Here is an 8449-nt window from a genome sequence, read left to right as displayed (position 1 = left end):
ATTTTTTTTGGAATTTGGTCTCCCAAAAGTTAAGTCTAATATTTTTAGAATTGTCATGACAGTTATCTAGGGCAGTATTAGATTTCTCCATAATATGATTCTGTTTGTAGTAATTTTTCTTCAATTCTTTATTACTATGCAAAGAACTTCAAACAAAAACAAGGAGCATACAAAAAAAGAATTATCACCCTTATCTCACTACCTTAGAACATAAAATTTTTCCCATGTTTCCTACCAGTACTTGACAGATATGTGTGTGTCTATGTTACAACTATCAGCACAACATGGATAAATTTATATTATGGCTTTTAAGATTTAAAATGACCTTATGTCAGTTCTTCATGTTGTTTTACATCTTCTGAATATACTTGTAGAATATATATAATTTAATTCATTTTACAAACATCCCCAAGGCAAAGTCACTTTTTTTTTCAGCTCCATCATTCTCTCTTATAGAAAGTGGCACATAGAAAATTTCATGTATTTTGTTTTGTGTTTCTGTCCTCATACACTTTAAGAGTAGATCCAAGAAAAGAACCTTGAACTAGAAATTAGTTATCCTCATTCTCTGCATGAGCACTTGTGCCCTCAAAGATTAAAATTGAACTGAGGCATAGACATATGGCCGGGGGCTTTGAAATTCCTGTAGACATTAATCATGTAGACTGTAAACAAATAAAAGTTACACATAACATCATACATAATCAGTGGAAGCAAGTATGATTATATGGTAGACATGTGGGGGTACCTACTAGTGAGAGCTATAGCTAACACTAAGGTTGAAGTGTTTAGAAAAGAATTCAACATCAGCCCCTCCACTACAATCAACAGCCCACTACTCTGGTTAAGTGAGACTTCATGGAAATGGAAGATATTCAGTAGGTCTCTGAATGACTAAAAGAGAAAGCCAACTCTGATTCTGTGGAGTAATCCAACACATGAGTGCATTGCTGAAGTAGAAGTAAAAAAAATGATAAAATACTTTATGACCCTTTGTATTGATGAAGTTTTGGCAGATAAAAATGACCCCCAGCTAGTCCCTGATTAGAAGTTACAAAGCAGCATTTGGGTAGTAAGAGGTAAACTAATGTGCTGAGAAGCCATGAAATGGAGAGATCAGGGCAATTCTGAGTTAGTTCACATGTAGGCTCACTTTTTATGTCATTGCCAATGCTTTTGAAGCCCTATAGTATACAGCTGTGTTAGATCAGTAGAAATAGCTCCCAGAAAAGAAAGCCTTCAAAGAGACTTAACAGCAACGAACTGAGAAGGGACTTAATTTTTAAATTTGGGTTGTCAGTTGAAAAATGGAAATCGAACAAGCCAATTATATATCAATTATTTTTAGGACTATCATGTGGAATTCTTCTAAAAATAGAATATAAGGAAGTTAATGGGACTTAGCAATTTTGAGTTGAACATTTATCACCTAAGAAATCCTCCGGTGGCAGGAATTTTTCTCCTGTGGTAAATTTTAGACCTCTCTACATCTTGAAGAGCAGTTTTATCACACTACCTGGAATGGCAAGTGGTTGCATTTTGTTTCTATCTCTATGTTGTGTTTGTGTTTTAGTTTGTGTCAGCTCCAAACTGACATCTGCCCAAACCATGTAACTACACAGAAACTATGTGCTTCCAAATCCTCCTGTATTCCATCAGAATTTTTCAGTTGTGAGTTCCATTATTCTTCATCATCATCAAGTCTTGTATTCAGTCATGCTAAAGTATTTGTGAAGCTTATGTGGCATCCTCACATGGGGATCACGTTTAATAAAGAAGAGAAAAAATCCTGGCCCCAAAGCAAGCCAAGAGGGATTGACGGGTGTGGGAGGGAGATGCCCTTTTCACAATGCTCAAAGCATCCAACACTAGGGACTTCATGCTGTGGGTGGCTTGTCACAAATTTAGACTTGAGAAGGAAATGAGCTTCTACAGAAGGCAGCTTGTTTAGACAAATTGATCATCTATTTGAAGGCCATCATCTCACTTCCACCTGCACCTGGCTTAGGCTTGGTTCCCATCTCAGCCATCTTGTCCACAAGATGCTTCTGTTCTGTTCTGTCAACATGTATCTACACTTGTCATTTATTTGAGAGGGTAGACACTAATAGAAACTGGTAGGTGAACCTTAATTCCTGAAAACAACTAGAGTGAATCTGTTTTACCCTTTCACTATCATAGAAGTCCCATTATCTTTTTAATTTAATTGTAAATACTCTTTAGTGAACTTTCGGTGTTATGTACTAGCTAACATGTTTACTTCAATTCTGTGCCTCTGGGTTTCATAAAATGTTTGGGAAAATAAATGTGAAACATTGCTTTGCAAAATCAAACCTTCCAAAACAAGTCTGTAAGTCCTCTTTATTTTGGTTTGTTTTATTGTTTTTGTTTTTATAAATCTTTATTATATTAATACTGAGTACTAAGATACGAAATGCAACCTCTATGAATAATTTTGACATCTATAAGAAAAAATATATTGATATATAAAACTAGACTACATATAGCAAACATGCTTTAAAATGCAATTATTTATTTCTCAGTAAACATTTTGAGTAAAAATTTCTTCCTTTTAAATGGTTTTAGCATAGTCAAGTTATGATATTTTAGAAAATAACTGGCTTTAACAACACATGGAATAAAAGGGTGAAGGTATTAACACAAACTATGATCTTTTAATTTATCATACTCTGTGGGGTACTTTAGCACTTACATACCTTTATCTGTAAATGTCAACACTTTGTTTTACAATTGTTTGAAGTCTTGGTTGGATTTTATGTACAGTTATATATCATGAAAAGACTGTGGCCATTTACTGATACTAATAAATAGGAAATAAGTCAAACATGGAATATCTTGTTGTTTTAAAAGATGAGAAGTTCAGTCCCTCTGCTATGATTTATGAGATACTAATTAAAAGTTAGTAGTTGATATGTTGGGCAATAACATATTTATATACCAAAAGAGAAATTTGATTTGTCAAAAAGAAGTCATTTCCTGAGTTGTCATTACCATTGAAGGAATGCATGGAAACCTCTTTTATCTCTCATCAGTAATTATTATCATTCATGATATTAACTGACTGTTATTTCTTCACCAAAGCAAGCAAGAGATTTGATCTTGCACTGCATAGTCAATAATACAGCACCCTAAAACCCATATTTTAGATTTAGCATAGACATTGGATACTATTAAGCAAACCAATTAAATTATCTCTGTAGCCACAAACATGGTTCTGTCTATTGGAATGGGTGAAGGACAATGGAAGCTAGTACATCTCCTAGAATTTAACATTTTAAGGAAGAATTTTCTGAGTACAAGATGCCATGATTTTTATTGTCATTGTATACATTTCCCTAAAGAAGGTTCATGAGATAAGAAAAGAGAGCTATTAACTTTTTTGATTGGGAAGTGAAATTGCATTTTCATTACTGCAAAGCATTAGATATTCTCTATATGCAAAAAGAAAAAGTGGCAATTTACTAAAAAGTATCTGTCTTGATTAAAAGACGATTACTTTATGTGAGGATAACCCTTCTACCTTTTCAAGGGAATAGTTTATCTCTTTAAAACGATTATTTTTTTCTTGCTAAGAAACCTTTTAAAAGTAACCTTTTATCCCCTTATCCATGTACCCTGAAAAATAGAAATAATCACCTGCTCAATCATCTTTGATTTCTGCATTTATTCTGTCAGAAGAAAGCTTGCATACTAATTGAAGTGATGGCTTTTGTGTTTTCAATAGCTAATCATGTAATTATGTCTTTCCTAGACACTGTTGGGTCTATTTGAATAAGGGGGATCATGAGTTCAGTAAGTCCTTTGCAGTTTCTCTGGTTAAACTTACAGTGAGATGCAATAAGAGGAAAACACATCTCTGGCTCTATAGAAACTAGACTGAGAGTTGCTTCCAAGATTGCCATGATCTATTATCCTAAGTGGATCTCCATTCTACATTATGTACCATAAGTCTGATAGAGAAGAATAAACAGGAGAATAGGATAATTTTATGACCTCCAGAACAAATTTGCTGATCATTAGGGAAAAACTTAAATTGGTTTACTTTGGCATTTGGTCACAACATTGGGCATTTGATTTACACAACAGAAATGCCTGAAAGGATGGAATAAATCTCTTGTATTAAATGTAGTTATTTAAGTTCAAGTGCAGCAAATGCAGCAGTATATAAAGATAAATGTTCAGGGAGAATTTTAATATATAAAATATAATTCTTCATAGTTTTGTTCATGATAATTCAAGTCAAATTAAAGTAGAGCAAGGGTTTGTTGTTGATATTGCTGTATTCGTTATTAATCTGTTTAACTTTTTGCACCTGTAAATTTTCATAAAAATCCGTTTACTTGACCATCAGTGAGTGAACCCCAGTTTGATTTTTGTTTTCTTTTTCAGTTAGGCAAAAAATATATATTATAAATTTCCATCAAAGCTTAGATATTCATTAAATGGATAACAAATGATCTTACCACTTGGCAGCTGAAATTTTGGCCTGGGCTTATTGACCAGCTGTATGCTTCTAGCCAACAGCTGTATTGGATCTCTGCTCCCAGATTCTTTTGCATACCAAAAGTTTTGCATTATATGTTACCAATTTGTCAAGGCCTGCATAGTGATCAGAACATCTACTTTATACCATAGAGGATGAAGGTATTTGGAAAATGGCCCCTTCTCTTATACAGCCATTAATATTTTTTCAGGGAGCACAATGTGATTATTTTTTCACTGAATGAAACAAGATCACCCTTAGAAAAAAGCTATCTCCAAAGCACACACATCTTTTGAAAGCCTTTGTTGTGTGGTCTTTGTAAATAGATCCTGTTATAAAAAAGATTTGTTTGGGTTGCATGAATTTTGTTCAGAAATGTTACTGTGAATAGTGACAATCAGAGTTCTTGCAGATTTTGACCTCCATCTCCAATTAGGACAATAAAATGGAGAAAACTAAAACCAAATAGTGATTAAACTTTCCTTTATTATTTTAATCTTAATTGGCAATTTTTGGCAATTATGGAAAATAAGTGAAAAATTTAAGAAATTTAAGGTTGTTTTTCAAATTGAAAAAAAAATTCCACAGTTTTATTTTATTGTTTAATGAATCAAGTTTGCATGATGGTGCCACATAGCAGGTTGCTCAAGTGATTAGGTAAAGCTAATAGGAAGGAAGGGATGGAATTTTTTTTTTTACTTGAAAAAGAGAAGGAATTTTATATTTTCTTAATGGGGAGTGGGAAAATATTATAAAATAATGGACTAAGCATTTATTTAAACAAGGGTATTTTTGAGACTGGGTCATTTGAAATGAAGTACTTTAATTGACAGATATTTCAGTTGTATTTCAAATGTCAAAGTGACAAAATATTCCTCCTTATTTATTTTCTCATTCAGAATTCATGCTTTATAAAACACAATTTAATTCATCGCACATTTAATTATTGCTTAACGGATCACAATAATTGTGCCATAACTGAGAAGACTTAAAGAACAAGGTGCTTTCTACTTGCAAGTGGTTTATAGTTATATCTTTCACTATTGCATTAGGAAAAGAGATTCCAATCTAGGAATTTCCAACAAAATGACAGTAATAAAAGAACATGGTATAGGGGCTGGGGAGATAGCTCAGTCGGTAGAGTGCTTGCCTTGTAAGCACGACCCCTGGGTTCTATCCCCAGCACCGCCCCCCCAAAAAAAGAACATGGTACATAATGAAAGAGCTCAGAAGCCAAAAAGCAGTTTAAGAGGCCAGGTGGATTAGCAAAAACAAAAATTTACTTCACCCACAAGGTACCAGTATGAAGCTCTGAGCAGAAGGTAGGGCTATGGAAGCAGAGAGAATCAGGGAGAGACAGACATACCAAGAATGCAGCAGTTGCCAGAGATGCCTTGCTACCAGAGACAAAAAAGATAGGGGAAATTTGTTGACTTCTCACTGTTCTTGCTTTCCAGTCCTTGCATATCAGAAAGTCAGCTTTTTGCAAAACTAGTTAATGTAGTTCCCTATAATACACAGTGGAGACATTAAGGACAGAATAAACTAAAACAAAATATGCAAATAATCAGAGATGTCATTGAGTAGGTCATCAAAATATATCTTTAAAAAAAGGTAGTCTATTTAAAAAGGTAGTTTCAATAATCTGTGGTGAACACAACCATATTTAGCAAATGTAATGTGATAAAGGAAAATGCAAAATGGGAAATGTAAGGGTGGTAGGAGAGTACATTAGAGAGTGACTGCCTGCAAGTGCCCTGTCACCGATGGATCATTCAGGGATTATTTCACAGAAATGGTTGCATCCAGTTGAGTCCTGAAAAATAGGAAGGATTGACAAGCTGGGATAGTTGGTGAAGGATGAAAGTTGTTCCAACCTGAAGGGTTAAGAAGGACTATGACTTATAAATTTTTTTGAAGCTCTGAGAAGGTTGAAAATATGGTAGGAAAAGAATTGGAGTTAATAAACAGTTTGTAAAATTATCTAGGAACCAAGGGCAAGTCATCAAAAGTTTAAGTAGAAATGACAAGATGAAGTTTAAATATTGGCAAGTTTGACAGAGCGGTGGGGGGGAATATGTGGAAGGGAAACTATTATAACTATTTTTCTCCTAAAATATCATGAATGTAACTTCATTGAATTTCATTATTTTTAAAAAGCTCATGTATTTTCAATTCACCAAAGGTTATTTTCTGGAAGTGGGAAAATGGTACATGGAGAAGAGTTATATTATCTTTTGGCTTTTACTTTAATGCCTGTTGGCCATCAATACTCGGGCCCATTGCAGCATTGCTATGCTAATATGGGAAAGTACATATGGAGTTCTGCACCTATAGACCTAAAATTCATCTTCAGGAATACAACCCAAATTTAAGTCTGGAAAGATTGTATGTGTGATATAGGTGTGCATGCACATGAGTGTGTGGGGGAGCAGGAACAAGAGACCAACTGAATATACCAGTGCAGATACTGAAGTACAAGCTTGCTAAGCTTCCTTATAAATTATTAAATCACCACATAAATTCAAATACATTTATGTTTGATCATTTGAGTACTGAGGTTATGCATATATGATGGCCCAGAAAAGTTAGGCTATAGATAAAGTAGCATCTAAGATTTTAAAAGCTTATTTCCTCTCCCCAAAGAAGCTTTAAATTTTCTCAGAATATAGAACTCTCCTAGACAAGAATGACAAAAATCAAATAGACTTTGGCTTTTGAAGGCACAATTGGGATTTATGGTTACCATAGCAACCTGAACAATGAGTCTACATATAAAATCATTTTTGTAAACAGTTTTTATCCACATCTGGATCATTTAGTATCATGTACATCAAAATTATTTGCTTTATGACAATACATCATTCACAGTTATAGCAGAAGTGATCCACTTGTCTTTACTAATGATAGATATATTCTTTTTTTGGTTACACTAACAACTCTATAGAACTACAAGACTGTGATAAATTCCTAGGAAATATATAGTATTCATTATTTTTCTTCCTTAATCTTCATCTTATCTTTATATTCTAATCTCCTTTCTGTAGGGGAGAAAATCTAATTCCTTTATAGTTTACTTCATCTTGATTTCATTTCCAGACTATTTTCAACTAAATATTTTTTCTAGAAAAAACCATTATGTTTTGCTTTTATTACAGAAACTTTGATTTTTATTGTATACAACTCAGTCCAAAAAGGTTAGAAAATAACACAAAGCACTATTTATTCTATGACCCAAGTAGCACTCTTAATATATTCAAATTTAATGTCAGTCTGTGCATGTGTGTATGTTTATGTATATAGATAGATAAAAATGGACAAATAGATGTACAGAATCAGAATTATAGCACTTATTCTGTTTTTATAAGTTAATATTATATTATGATCATTTCCCTCTCACATTTTAAAAAAACCTTGATTTCCTAGAATATTGCCAACTAAATGATTAAGCTGGAAAAATATTAATTTGTTTAACTATTTCTCTTGTTTGATACATTATTGTTGAAATGTTTTGGGAGTATTAAACATAGAACTAAAGAAAAATATACTGGCACATAATCTTTGAGTGCATTTCTTAGATTAACTTCTAAAAAATAGGATTAAAGTACGTGCTCCATATCTGTGTGCTCTCCATCTGAAGATTCAACCAGTCCCAAATCAAAAGTATCAAAAACAAAATTGCATTTGTATTGAACATGCACAAACGTTTACTTATCATTATTCCTTAACAATATTGTGTAATAAATGTTTATATAGTTTTTACATTTTATTAGATATTATGAGTAATCTTGAGATGACTTAAACTGTGTAGGAAGATATACAGAAGTTTATCTAAATTCGAGACTATTTTATACAAGGAATTTGAACATCTATGGATTTTGGTATCGACTGGGGGTCCTGCAACCAATTCTCCACAAATAATAAGGAACAGAGATGATTATTTCT

This window comes from Sciurus vulgaris (assembly GCF_902686455.1).
Source record: "Sciurus vulgaris genome assembly, chromosome: 15".
Lineage (NCBI taxonomy): Eukaryota > Metazoa > Chordata > Mammalia > Rodentia > Sciuridae > Sciurus > Sciurus vulgaris.
The sequence above is the reverse complement of the archived record's forward strand: the minus strand, read 5'-3'. Positions refer to the sequence as shown.